Raw genomic sequence first — 15,523 nt, 5'->3', positions numbered from 1 at the left:
AAGGGATTTAACAGCTCGACAGCGTGTAGTCACTCTCACTTTAATTATAAAATAAAATCAACTTTTTTTTTTCTGTAAATTATGTGAAAATTAAATATATGTGCACATTGTGTTATTTTTTTACTTTTTTTATTTTAGTAATTAAACATTTGAGTTAAATTAATACAAAAATGTGTTAAACATTTAATATAAAAATTTTAACTGGCCAATAATTATAAAATATTCATGTTCAATTATCATTGAAAGTATTTATTTTTAATTATAAAGATTCCTCATGACAGAAAACATTTGATTTGCATTTTAACTTCGCGTCTCTGATCGAAAACACGGCGAATTTAAAATCGACATATTTATCAAGAGCCTCGTAGCAATCGAGGATCGATTAATAGATTTTTTCATGCATATCGAAGCACTAAGACATAGATTTAAAGACTCTCTAAACACGCTCGACATATGTATTTTTCTTTTTACGCTTATGTTAGCTAGACTAGAAATACTGGAGGAAATCGGCTCGACGCCACTCCCGGGACATTCGAAACCTTCGTGCGACTTAGAAACCGTCGTCATCGTCGTTGCTATCGACCTGCAACCGGTTTCTCGTTCCCTTTCATCGGTTCAGGCCGGCAACACGAGCTCTCTGCATGCGTGCACGTGTGCAGACTGGCCGTGCACGGACACACGCGCACGCGAAATGCGATCTGTGTGTGTGTGTGTATATTACTTGCTCCTGCTTTCGTTTCCATTGACGTGCGCGCGTGGTATTTTCGCTAATCTCGCTTCCAAGCGCGGAGAATGCTGTCGCATCAGCTGTTGTGCCGCATCAGCTTGGCATCACATTGTTGATACATTATGTATAGTTCATCGAAGAGTATAATTTGGAACCGAGTATCATTTGTCACAAATTAAAGGAAAAAATCATTGCGCGATCTTCGAGTCATAATAATAATGTCTAAATGTGTTGTATTAATCTTGATAAAAAATCTTGATCTTAATTATTAAAATCTTGATTATAATTATTAGAATCTTGATTTAAAAATTTAATAAAAATTTATTAATGTTAAATTTTGATATATGTGTATATTAAAAAAAGAATGTAATAGAATATATTATTTTTGTTGTCTGAATATTTTTTGTAACCAAAATGGATTAAAAACTGTCTTTCTCTCTTTTCTATTAAAATATGCCTATCTATAAAATCTTGATTTAAATTATTAAAATCTTGATTTAAAAAATTAATAAAAATTTATTATATTAAATTCTGACAATGAGATATATATTAAAAAAGGATACAATAATAGAGTATATTTTTTTGTTATTTACATATTTTTTTTATAAAGATGAATTAAAAACTATTTCTCTTTTTCCTTCTTTCTTTTCTTCTTCGATGAACTATACATAATGTATCAAAAAATATGCTTATCTATAAAATAAACTTATCTAAAAAAAACTTTTATAATAAATTTCTATAAATTATAAATTATAATGGTATGTTGAGTAAACAGTAAACTAGAGAGATTACCATAGAAAATAGTCTAGCTGAAACTATGTAGTGGAAATATAGTTGTTTTTTTTAGATAAAAGATCTTTTCGAATAAGACAGAAAGATCTCAGATCCATGTGTATCTTCCAATCCAACAGTTTCTCGTATTTTTCCTTTCTCCGCGTACATTCTTTTCTGTCCAAGAAGAAAGGATACGAAACGACCGGGTATCTCGCGGCATCTGCTAACTAAAAGGGCAAGATCTCCTTCGCTATCCTATCGAGAGTCAGCCCGGCTATTTGCATTCGTCCCTCTCTCATACAGATAGATGCCTCTAGCGTTAAACCGCATAATTAAGGATCCTCGCTACCGCGCACGTCCGTCCGTTTCCCGCTGCCAGTTACGTCGTCCCGGAAAGATCCGAGAGGGGTATCCGTGATATCGCGTAAGAATCGAGGATTGTGCCGTCAGTCAAACGCGCGGGACGGCGACGTGTCCTTATGGAGGATCGCGCCTAGGATCTATCCCTATGCAGATTCCTCCCGAGTTCGATTCGCACATATCCGCGAGAAAGAGGAGATTTTCAGACAAGCAGCACGGAAGCCGCGACCTTAGAGTCGATTAGACGTCCGTGGCTCTGTCCTAGAGGCGATTGCGTGAGATTTTTTCCGCATTGCATCCACTTGGACGATGTGATCGATCGACGTGAATTCCACGAGAGTCTTTCTATTTTTTTTTTTTTTTTTTTTTTAATAGATGGCTTTAGTATTCTTATAACATTTCAATGCGCGAGATGTATTCTTATGGAGGATCGTGTCTATTCCTTACTTATTCCATATTTTTAATAATTTTATTTCGATTATGAGGAACGATAGGTACTTGAGAAAAAAATTAAAAAATTGAAAAAAATTATTTTATTTAATTAATTCCCTTAATTATCTCCTTAATCTGAATTTTTAAATCAATACGCGATATATTCTTATAGAGGATAATGTCTAGAATCTATCCCTTGTTTATTCCATATTTTTAATATATTTATTTCGATCATTAAGAACGATAGATACTTGAGAGTACATTTTATGATTTTATGTAATAATTTTTTAAAATTATTTTATTTAATTATTTCTTTTAATTATCTCTTTCCCTTAATATTCTCCTTTTAATCCGAATTTTTAAATCACTTAATATTCAGATTCCAAGGATTCAGAGTTAGCAATATAACAGCTTCGAGAGATTATTTTTACACTTTACTTTTCGAGAGAAATGCGAACAATAGACTCGTTGTCTTTGCCGATAGTGTCAAAGTGTCCCTACTATATACATACGCTGCATTCATTTCCATCTTATCTCCGAGGACGCAGACTTTTCGCGTCTCCGTTTCGACGTATTCTCCCATGTCAGCTGGAGTTTTTACACGAGCGAATTCTCTTCATTCGCGAAACGTCCGGTGTGATCCGACGAAGGAGCACCGAGAAACGAGGACGGTGATCCGGAAAGAGGCGAAAGATTCAGAGGCGCGGTGAGAGAAGACCACCCGGTTTTCCCGAAGCCCACGTGCAAGCGGTTTAACGCAATCCGGATCCGCGTGTCGGCTTAAAACAGTTACTTCCTGAGGCGCGAGAGAGCACGAACAAGGATCCTTGTTCGTGCCGATGGCGGCGATTTTTCCTCCCAAGAGCCACGCATCTATTAATCATGCTCTGCGCTACCATCTTTTCGTCCTCCTCAGCGTCGACGTTAAGAGAACGCGCTCCTTCGTCTGATAAATGGCAATGAGCATGTCTTACGTACGCTTCGATTGATTAATAATTCCTCTCTAAACAATCATGGGAAACTCGCGTTTTCGCTAGATCCGCGAAATTCGACTGGCGTCCGATTTATTATCTGCGGATATCACTTGAACCGATCGAAGTATTATAGTTAGACCAGAAGATAACATGATTGATAAGGAGATTTTTTTATAAAATGAAAAAATTAATATAGTTACGATTAGTTAATAATGTAATATTTTTTGATATCAGCTGATAATGACAGCTACATAAATGTCAAAAATGATGCAATTTTATACGGGTCAATTTATTTTTACAAAATTCTTTAAATTCATTTCGATCAAAAGAGGAGTTAGTTGCAGAATCTTGCGTAAAATTCGTGCCGGTTCTCTCGTCGTCAATTAAACACAAAACGGCGATCTTTACGCTCGGTAACGCGAGGGCGATCGTTGAATTTATGCCATTAATTTTCACCATAACGGCCAGCATCCGATAACGAATCGGCGTAGTCGCGACGCCTTTTACACACAACCAGCGTCGTGGAACGATGCCTTGATTAATTTTTCACGCGGTCAGCGAAGCCTATACATATGTCTGATGAAAGGCCGGGGCCCCCCTTGGCAGATACGGCCTGTTGGCTCATATTACATGCTCGCGCGACGGAACAATCGAAACCCGTACTTACAAAGCTAACATTCCATTAAACGCGCCGGCTACCGCGCCTTGTTAATTAATTGTTTCAGTATATGCAATTAATAATTGGAAAAATATTTTTAGTTGAATTGGAGATTTAATTGATTGAATCATATGAAAAAGGAGTATATAACTAGATTATTATTATATCCTTTCAATCGGATAATAAATTTTATTCTAATTATTTCTCAGATCTTTTATTAGTTCTTTGTTTCTGTAATAATTTTTATGTAACTTTATTAAAACTTATTAATCATTTATGTATGTATATATAAATTGTATATATTTATATATATTTTTTATTATTTATGTATTAATCGCCAATAGAATTTAAAGAAATGAGCTTAAAGAATTTTAAAAATAAATTGACTCATATAAAATTGCATCATTTTTGACATTTGTGTACAAGCTGTCATTATCAGCTGTAATATCAAAATGTTATATTATTAATTAATCGTAACTATATTAACTTTTTTATTTATTATATATATATATATATAATAAATATAATAAATATAAATAAAAAATATATATAAATATATACAATTTATATATCTTAATAAAAAATGTATAAAAATATATAAAATTTATATATCTTAGAATTTATCCAAATGAAATAAATAAATAATTTTTTTGACGCTGATATTTTTTTTTTATTTATACGCTGTATATATTAAAGCTTCCAATATAATGAAGAGAACTTTATTTACTCTACGAACACCGTTATTTCTGAGAATCACGATACGCGGTTATAGGCGCGGACGGAAGGATCATCCGGAAGTTACGTCAGGATCCTCTTTCCAAGCAGCATCGCGCCGGCGGCGAGTCTTTCCTCGCCTTATGGCGTACATATAACGAGGAAGAAGAATCCCCGTGTTAACGTCTTTCGCAACTCTCGTAAGTGAGAAACGCCGTTTCCAGCGAATCCCATCGAGAAGCTGGCGTACCTCACGCTGCGAACGTGAACGCATACATACGAGGCGGCTCTTACTCGTTTTCCAAGCATGTGAATCACCCAAGCGTCGACTTATCAAACCGCCTTCGCTCCCACAAACGCGGTCGCCCGCGATCTTGCCGAACGATAACGCATGCCTCGCGCTTTCACGCTCATTGGTCGGCTCGACTTTAATTGGGCGTCACAATCTCAAGCGCGAGAAGCGGTTTCTCTCAATTCGGTTTTTCCTTTCTTTTTTCCTCCTTTTTTTTTTTTTTAAATCGTCGCATTATATGCGCCGGCGAACGGAATTTACGATCAGAATGTCGCGATCGTTTCGAGCGGTACTTTTGAGACTCTCGCATTAATTAGCAATCTCGCCGATAAGGCGATTGCGTAATCGTGGAAATCTCAGTTCGCTCCTGCGAAATATCTCACTCGCAGATTGGAGCAAGTTTTAGCCCGGGCTAATTAAGACGCTACCGTTAATACCAAATGCAAATCGTGTTTTTTTCGACTGCGAAATAAAATCTTCGCGCACCTTGTGTGTATCTCCGTACGATTTATCAAAAATCTTTTTCGACTTTAATCTCCCCGGAGATAAGATTTTACGGAAAATTTATGCGCCATATAAAGCGGATTATTTTTAATCACTCCGAAAACTGTGAGTCTGGGTATGAAATTCGGCCGAGCGAATAATAATCGGACACGATTGGCGCGCGTGTTACGAACGCACCGTACGCACGGTATATTGTAATTGTATTGCGGAAGAAAGTGGCCGGGATCGTCGGTGATTTAATCGCGAATTCATTCCCTACGCGAATAATAAAGTCGCATCCCCCCGGGAAGTTCGTGCGGACGCGGATAAAATCCACGACTCGATTTCCCGGAAAGCATGACCCCACCCGCCCATGGCAGTCTCCCTTCCCCTCCCACCCCTCGGCCTCTCTCATCTTTCCTCGTCGTACGTCTCTACGAAAACGTGACTTTCTCGTGTCCCACACCCGCTCTTGCACATACAGTACCATTGTGTAATGGTCCTTGAACCAACATCGACCAGCAGCAGCTGGTCGAGAGTCTCCCACGCCCTGCCGTCAAACGCCACGAATCCTTGCATTCCCAGGATTTGAGGATTCCGCGTGTTTTTTTTTTTAATTTAATTTAATTTTTATTATACGAAAGCACGATTATGTGTTTTTGAGGAAAATTATGAGTTAAAACGGCAAATACTGTCGTCGATTCTTTTCATTACCATGGGAATAAATGTCTGAGGAGTTGAATGTCACGTAAAGTTGATTGTGGGTATTCGTTCGTTTAATAATAATCTCCGCTATCAATCTTTGGTACCAAACCAGTAATTTTTATATTACTGTTAAAAAATATTTAATTTACTAATTTTTATAATAAATAATCGTATACATGTCCTAAATAATTTTTCTTAGGGAAGAGGGAGAAAAAATATAAAAATTTAATTAAATAAAAATAGATTATGCTGAAATTTAACATATATCGCATGTCTTAAAGGTCTACACAAATTTTTGTTTATTTAGCATAATATGGATATGTCAAATGGTGATGCTAATAATAATATTATTTAATATTTCAATCCAAAATGAATGCAAACTTTATAATAATTCGAAATAAATTTTGTATAAAATCAATATATATTTTTAATGATAAAACTAACATAGAAAAAACATTATTGAAAGTCTGTAATCACTTTCTGTTATAGAATAAAATCAACATTTTTTTTTCTGTAAATTTTGACAGATAAATCCTGTCATTAATAATACGGAACATATCTATTATACAAAATTAAAAATGTGTGCACGTTGTATTATTTTTACTTTTTTCAGTCATTTAAGTCGGCATATGAATATATTAAATATTTAACATGAAAATTTTAACCAGCATATTAAAAAAAAAAAAAAAAAAAAGAAATAAGTTTTTCAACTGTGTAATACTTCGATCTTATATTTACATACATCCAAGAAATTCTCAGCGATCCAGCCCCTCGATCAAGTGTCACATTGTTATATGTTCCGGTACGAGTCCCGGTTATCCAAGCGTTTCCTCCTCCTCCGTTTTGTTTCCCCATAATAATCGCGCGCGACACTCGTCAATCATCATCGTCGGTCGTGCATCTCCGTCAAGCTTGGCCGGGTGAGCAAGTGAGCGGCTACAACGGAATCGCAACGGGCTCGTCCGCTCCGTTCGTTCTTCCCTCCCCCCTCCCACCCCACCTATCCGCGCCCCTTTAATGACGAAACGAACTCACGCATGCCGTATAGCTACGCCGAGGAATCCGTCGAGGATATATATATCGACGACGATCGCGTCGATGCGAAAGCACGTCACGCCGTTTGATCGCGGCTGTGCTTGTCTCGGGGGGGGCGTCGAACCATGTAAACCTTACGTTACACGCACTTTCCGCGCGCGAGCGTATCACGCCCCGTAGTCTCGTTTAGCGTTAAATCAGGCTGTCCGATCCCGATCTCGTCTCGATCTCCGCGTTAGATGAGTAAAAAGCAAAATGCGAAACATATCGGCGACGTAAGTGTTGCAATTTGCGAGATTATATAAGCATCAGAGAGAGAGAGAGAGAGAGAGAGAGAGAGAGAGAGAGAGAGAGAGAGAGAGAGAGAGTTTGTATTTTTAAGTTATGTTTCTTTTAGAAGGGCTATAAAAATGTGCAATAAAAAATAGAGGATTTTATTTAAAAAAATATAGTTGAAACATCCCTTTGGACTTTGATCCAACATAAAAAAAAATCACTGTCAAATAACCCCCTTCAAACCAAACAACTTTTGTCCGAAGCATTTTGTCTTACAATTAAAAATAAAAATTTTTTTGGGAGAAGAGATAAATTAAAATGGGACTCCCCTATATGCGATTCTTTACGATATACTTTCGTATGAATAATACACATTATTCATACGAAGCGCGACGATGAAAATTAGCATTATCGTGCAAACCGCACGTCAATGAGATAACGGCGCTCCGATTGGTCCGTTGCAACTTTCTTCGCGACAATCCCGAGGAAACTCGGCGACCACTGACCGCATGGCAAACTCTGTCTTTCAATTAGCATTATTCTGAACATACGCGAAAAGAGACTTCGCGTCAATTAGCGGGCGCTTAGCTAATGCAGCAGCAGAATCAGATTGAAACTGGTCGCGCCAATCTCTCCATTTCTCACGCGGCTGCTTGTATGCGTGTTCCTTCTATCGCTCGATGAGTATTTCGTCCGAGAGAGAGAGAGAGAGAGAGAGAGAGAACGGGGCGCGTCCTTTTGAAGTATGCTTCCTGTGTCGTGCTTTTATTAGCAAATTAAGAGGGAATCTCTCTCCCCCCCCCTGGCCCCAACATTGCAGGCCACAATGGACCCGTATATTGTTTGCAGGACCGAATTTCTCGGATCGTCTCGTCATGAGATGAAGGATGCTCGCGTGTTGCCGCCTTTGTAATTTTTCGATTTAACTTCGATGCTGTATAAAGTTTCCTATGGACTTCCTCGGGGTCAACGTACGCTTTCTCGATGATCCAATAAGTTCACATGCCACTTTCGGCTTTCATGTGATTTTCAAGACTATAATAAATATTTATTTAACGTAGTATTGAAAACATTTTGTCAAACATATTTTTGATGAAAATTCCTTATCACGAGAAAAAGTTGGTGATCGATAAAGAAAAATAAATAAGTATAAATTAATAAATAAGAAATTAATAAATTATAAATTAATAAATAATAATTAAAATCATAAATTAATAAAGAATAAATTAATAAAGAAAAAATTACAAAATAATAAATTAATAAACAAATAAGAATAAATTAACTTGGATATATTGGTTATATATATATATTTTTTTAAAGTAAGATTAATTAAGAAATATAGCATATAAGGAATTTGCAGTTATTATTCAAATTGATCGCATACGACGCGTGCCCGAAATATTCTCCTTTTTTGGTCTTGTGACCGTTTTGGGTCGTGAAGGACCTTTGTACGATTATCGATTGCCAGGTGCGTTTTCGATAAGTCCCCGAGCGTGACGGAACGCGTTGGGAAAGGGTGGCATTTTGTTTTCAGGGTGGATAGTACATTTCCGCTCCTTTCTTTAGTCGCTTGAGAAGCTAAAAGTTATTAAGTATTCATCTGAAATTATTTTGAGAGATTGTGAGATTACAAATTATTATATTATATATATATATATATATATATATATATATATATATAGAGAGAGAGAGAGAGAGAGAGAGAGAGAGAGAGAAAGTGAAGATGCTCTTTTATAATACCGTAATAAATTTGTATGATGCACATTTCGGATCGAATGAGGGATTTTATTTGCATCTAGAAAAATCAGGGAATTCTTATGGAATTTTAATGGAACTCAGGGAATTTTTTAAACAAAATCCTTTCTTTGATAATTTTTTTTTTATACTGCAAACAGTCGGTAAGTCGAGTAACTTATGCGTTTAGAATTATAAATGTATATCCTGTATTATTCGAAATACAACATTCTTGGTACAATGACAGAATAGAACGAGTAGCTTTGCAAATCAGCTGTGATATCGCAAAAGTCCCTGTCATTACATCCAGCGTTGACTAAATAGTATAATAGACAGGAAGATAAGTGTCACGCGTAATTACACGTGCGGGTCATCGATTTCGAACGCTATGTTTATGTTTTTTTGTTTTTTGTTTTTCTTCTCGCATCGTCGATTCACGGTAGGCGCGACAACGATGTAATGGTTAAAAACAAATGTGACGTGCGTGCGACAGCGGTCAGAGGAGAAATCAGTCACAATTTGGCTCTCGTTAAAGCCGGCGGAGCTCGCGATATTTCTCTCCGCTTCTTACGCTCGTTATTTCGATAATTTGTCTCCCGCTCCCGTTATTTTTCTCGTACGCGTACTCTTATATGGTGATCGAATGGCGACGAATTACCGCGGCAAGACCTCGATTGTCGCTACCGATGGCGCGCAAAAACTGTCCTGGTGGTCCGCATCGGAGTCACGAAGAATACCTCGACGTATCCTGTCAGCGGCAGGTGCGAGATACGAAGGTAAACCGACGACGTTTTCACCGTGACTATACGGCGGTCCCCTTGACGGGAAGCGTTTCTCTAGCGGGGGGTTGCTTTGACATTCATCCGAGATACGAAAAGATAGTCGAGCGGTCGCGAAATTTTTAAATTATTATAATTATTAATTATTATTATTATATTATTATATATTATTATATATTTACTATATAATATTATTATATATTATATATAGTATTATAATTATATTATAATTATAATATTATTATATATTGTAATGTAGTTATAATATAATTACTGTAATATAATTATAATTATTTTGACGTCAATCACACAGTAAAATATAATCTGAAGTATAAAATATTATTTAGATTGATTTTTTATTTTAAACTTAAACGAAAAATATTTAAGGAAAATTTAATAATAAATTCTTTTTAAATATATGTATAAGTGTTATCTTTATTCGCGCGTATATAGACATTTATATTGTGCGCCCGTCACGAAAGAATCGTCGGACGAGTACTTAATACGTGCGTTGGTATTTGGGGTCAATAAGGCAAAGGAGTGAGAAAGAGAAGGAGCGGAGAGGGAAAGGGATCCGACGAGATGATACTGGGAGGGAGGGAGAGAGAGGGAGGACAGCGAGGTAGATTCACTAACAGAGAATGTGCATGTGTATTGATCCTTGAACCATCTCTGCCTCGGATCAACGTGTTCGCATCCAACACCTTTCTCCTCCGCTTCATCTCGCCCCTCCCTTGCCGGGACTCTCTCTCTCTCTCTCTCTTCGTTCTGTCATCTCGCTTCCACCTCTTCCCTCTCTGTCTTCGCGCGCGTCTCCCCGTGATAATAATTATCCGTTCGAGACTCTCGCGTAGCCAAAGTCACGATCTTTCTTCTTGCCACTTCCCTTTATGCAGGTTACGTCCGAGATTGGATATCGAGAGGTATCTTGCAATCGATTATATATATGTATATATCTTTCTCCCTTGCCACGCCCACTTTACTGTCAATTTCACCTTGGCGTATTATATCCGCGGGACTTTTAATTAATTCTTAATACACTTCTCATTGGCAGCGTTTTGTACTACAATCTGCATGATAAATCACTTTCTTTGATCTCTTATACGCTATAAATATATAACAGAGCCTATTGGCATGTTTGAATTAATTAAGTATTATACAGCTGTATAATATATATTTTTTAAAAATATATTATTGTTGTAAACTCTTTATAAATTCAGTATTTTTATATAAAAGTTTAAACTTTTTTTTTTCAAAGATTTGGATGTTAATAAGAAATCTAATTATAAGCTCTTTTATAAAAAGGTGATTTTATAAAAAAATTACACATACATTAATGTTATAGATTACAGTATATGTATGCATGTGCCTTTATTAACTTTTGCTTACTAATTATTTAAATTAATAAAATTAATTCCAAGCTTGTTAAATTTAAACAAAAATTATGTCAATTATAAAAAATTCATAAAATCATGCATTAAAAAATTTCTCAAAAGTCCTTATTCAGGATGCAGGCTCTTCATTAAATATTTTTTCTGTCGAATAAATTCTATAAAAATGACAATATACAGTGAGATTATTATTATCATAAATATAAAGTAACGTCCAGTATAAGCTTCCCTCCTTTTCCTTTCTTTCTCTGTCAAGTACATACTTGCGCGCCGATTATCACTACAGTTTCTCAGTGCTTCGCTGTAGGTATAAACTAATTAACTTACGTGGCCGGTTCCTTTGCATAATGGCCAGGTCTGCGGGAACCTTATGCTGCTCTCGTATATGTACCGGAGGAGGGCTCCGGGCAAGCCGGCTCCTCGCAAGTATTGTTGTTCGGTCGTGCCCCGCGGCGATACCCGTGCATGAATATAGATACGTTCCTGCATACACACACACATTATGCGTACTTATTCATACGTACGCCGGGGCGACTGGCATGCCCGACCGACGTCGACTTTATTATCGTGAGGCCCAAGAACACAGGGGATACACTAAGTGTAATGGCCCTAGGCTGAGGCCTTACATCGACCTAGAAGGGCTTCTTCGAGCCTATTCACGGCGAACCGCGGGCATGATTTGCAATTTTGCACATATCCAGAGATTATTTCGTTCTCACGTTTAGGAAGGGGCGGATCGTTATAAATCGTGGAATGCGTGGCGGAATATATTTTATTTTTGACCAGAATGATTCATTTGCTCGTTTATATTCAGATATTTGAAGTAGATTTTACTTGAAAGTTTAATCGTAATATTAACGAGTGAATATTTTTGTTGTTTGACAAAAGGTATGTGAGAAATAATGAACATTGCGAATGAGAGTCGGTAAATCGTAAATGACATAATTCATTCAGAAAATGTCAGCTGATTGAAATTTACGTTTGACATTGCCCAGAATCGCTCATGTAATTACATGAGTGGAGATAATAAGCGCACGCGAATGATTCTCGGGAATTCCGTGTCTCGGAACAATAATCGATCAAGATGACTAGTAAATTTACGTAGGTGTATTAATTCAGTCACGCTAAATGAGATTTGAACGTTTTTATTCGTGGCAGTAATTTCTTTCCCTTCATCGCAATATAATACGTACATTCTAAGACAGTCTCTGTGATATCTAATGTGAGTTAGTTTCTCCGAGTTCGCGAGAGTCTTAACCTTTTCAGTATGTCGGAGAAAGTATTAAATAGATTCGTTAACTAAATGCTCTATAAAAAAAATCTCATTTATTACACGTCAAACAAATATACGGATTGTAAATATTATGAGCTCTCCCAAGGTGTATTTAAAATTTAAAAAAAAAGAAAGTAAATTATTTAGAATTAATAAATCGTAAAACATTTGTTGATTTTTATTGCTACTTTATTATAAAAATCAATTACTTTATATTGTGTAGAATGAGAGAATAATTTAATTACAACACATTGTGTAAAATATTTTTTATTATATTTTTATAAAGAGGAAGTATACACAAAAGGACACGTTTAAGAAATTTTTCTCCTCGTCAAATTAATATCGCGATGACACCGCGCGTGGGCTTAAATCCGCGAGATATTGAATTGCTCTGCCTTCTTTATTAATTATCTGTCATAAATCATAACTCTCGTGCTGATCTTCATTGGGGATTAGCTGCATAGCGAGTTACTTAACTGCCGTAAGGTATGAACTTTCTCTTTCTTTGGCGGGGCATAGTACGTGTAATACACTTTGTTGAAAATTGCAGCGCCTTGAGAGTGCATTACGTTCACTCAACACACATTAAAATTTTTCAGTAGAATGTAAAATTAATTTCGCAAGAAATCTGTGTGAGAGAGAGAGAGAGAGAGAGAGAGAGAGAGAGAGAGAGAAAAGGAAGAGGAAGTCGTGCATTCTTTATTATTATTTTACTTGATTTATTACTTTTATTTTATTATTTTATTATTATTTTTATTAAAAAAAAATTCTGAATTTAACATATTTTATTATTTAATTACATACAGTAAATGATTCGTTTAATTATCTCTTTGCTTATCTGATATATTGAAAATATATTAGCATTTGACAAAATAGAGTAACGCATAAATTGTAACTTGTTTTAAGTCTTTTGCAATTCTCGTGAAAGAGAAATGTATGTCCAGACCTTTCTGCGCCTTTGCTTGCTTTGTATCAGATAGCTGATACTCCTTTCTTGGCGCGATAACCGAGAGTAAGAAACGCACGTGTGAGATAAGGCGTGACAATATTTGACACTATGCCACGAACGTTATTTACTCGCGGTTCTTTTATGAATCCCGGTTTCAGGATTAGCGAGAAATTCTCTACCGGATGTGTGAGATAGTTTCCGGCTACGCTTTCAGAAAATTGGAAAAAATAAATTAGAAAAAGAGAATTTTATATGTAACATTTTATGGTAACAAACTTGAGATAAATATTTTATTATTAATTAATATTACGTAAAAGTTTGAGTAGAGTAATAGATAAATTATATCAATGATAAATTTAATTTTATAAAAAAAGTATTAAATGTCATTTATTAATTTTCTAAATATAATATAAATATTTATATTTATTACATCAATAGTATATTATTATATCAATATTATATCTCTAAAATTTATTTCACATATAAAAATTCTTATATTATTAACTATCTATGATTTTTAGATTTAATTTTATCTTGTAATATACTTACAATTATTATGACTTTGAATCCTTAATTATTTGTCGGTTTTTAATAATTTATACTGTTTGTTTTTAATACGAATATTATTTTTAAGAGAAAATATGTATATTATACGTTTTTAAATTCGTTTTTTAATTTATCGCAGCTTATAATTGAATTTGAAAACTAACAGGTAACTCAGATTATCTCCCTTCGTATTTTTCTCTTAGCATTTTATGTTTGCTACACGAATCTGATAGGAAGTTGAAGTTGTATAACGCTCGCTAGACGAAACAATCGTGTCGCCATCGTTCTCTCACGAGCAGCTCACGTCACTTTCGAACGTGAGTAGAATTTCGAGAGGATCGTCTAACAACGGATTTGAAAAAGCTAGGAGTCATTTTTTATGTTAGCCATGAGAGATGCCTGGCCGCTTCGCGTGCTCGTCAATGACATGTCTATTTGTGTACGCATGGGGATAGTAGAAATCTGATCGTATCAATAAATTTTTTAATCAGTCGTAATAGTATATATATTATTATTAATCATAAATTTGTAACTTGTAATATTTAATATATTTTTTGAAATTTTTAAAAATATTTATCTCTGATGGGTCGCGATGGTGTTAAATCGTTTCCATGGAGGGGATTGAAAAATCATCGGGTCTCCTCTTTATACGTACATAATTGCTAAGATAAATGCACCTGGCGCGGCAAACATCCCACGTGTATGCGCAGATCCCGCACGTAACTGTACCTTCGGTTCTTGAAAGAACCCCGAAGATACTTTTAACGCTTCACCGATTCGTAATCGTTGCGTTTGTAAACGACGCGCCGTGCGTTCATTAAAGGACTAGCCTCGTAATAACTAACGATTCGCAAATCAATGTACCGTTGTGGAATTCTGTTATTTATCTCGCGCTCGTCTTTTCTTTTTTTCGAATCCGCGAGGAAATGAGATTTATAATTATTGCGGCTGATAGGCAAAATTCCATCTGTCTTTCATTCCACACTCGATTTTCCATTTGCTCTTTCTATCTAAATGGCTTTCGAATTTATTCGCCTTTCTTTTGCTCCTTTGTTCTTATCATTGAATAGGGGACGTGAGTTTTTTTTGAAAATTTATTAATTAATTTAATAATTAAATTTATTAATTAATATAAATAGAAAAAATAGACGAATATAATGTGAATTATTGGACAAAGATTTAGATGAAGCTTTTTATCCAAAAAATGATAATGATTTGGGGATGATTAGAGGACGAGATTAATATAGGCCTTATTAGGAGTATATGTGATTGTAAAATGGAACGAGCTTTTACTTGTGGTAGTGTAATTTCCGTTTTTTTCAATTTCGCAGATAGATTTCTCTTATGAACAAATGCAGACATATTTGCTTCATTCATTCGGAAGAATTATTTCTAAGCTACATGCTGCGCGATTAATACTT

At 35.6% G+C, this 15,523-nt stretch overlaps 1 protein-coding gene across 1 annotated transcript in view; it reads left to right on the top strand.

Annotated features, from left to right (window-relative positions):
- Nucleotides 1–15,523, top strand: part of LOC126852713 (neurogenic locus Notch protein) — a 259,129-nt gene that overhangs the window by 4,433 nt on the left and 239,173 nt on the right. The window lies entirely within an intron of this gene.

This window comes from Cataglyphis hispanica, chromosome 11 (assembly GCF_021464435.1).
Source record: "Cataglyphis hispanica isolate Lineage 1 chromosome 11, ULB_Chis1_1.0, whole genome shotgun sequence".
Classification (NCBI taxonomy): Eukaryota; Metazoa; Arthropoda; class Insecta; order Hymenoptera; family Formicidae; genus Cataglyphis; species Cataglyphis hispanica.
This window is presented reverse-complemented; position numbering and strand designations above follow the sequence as displayed.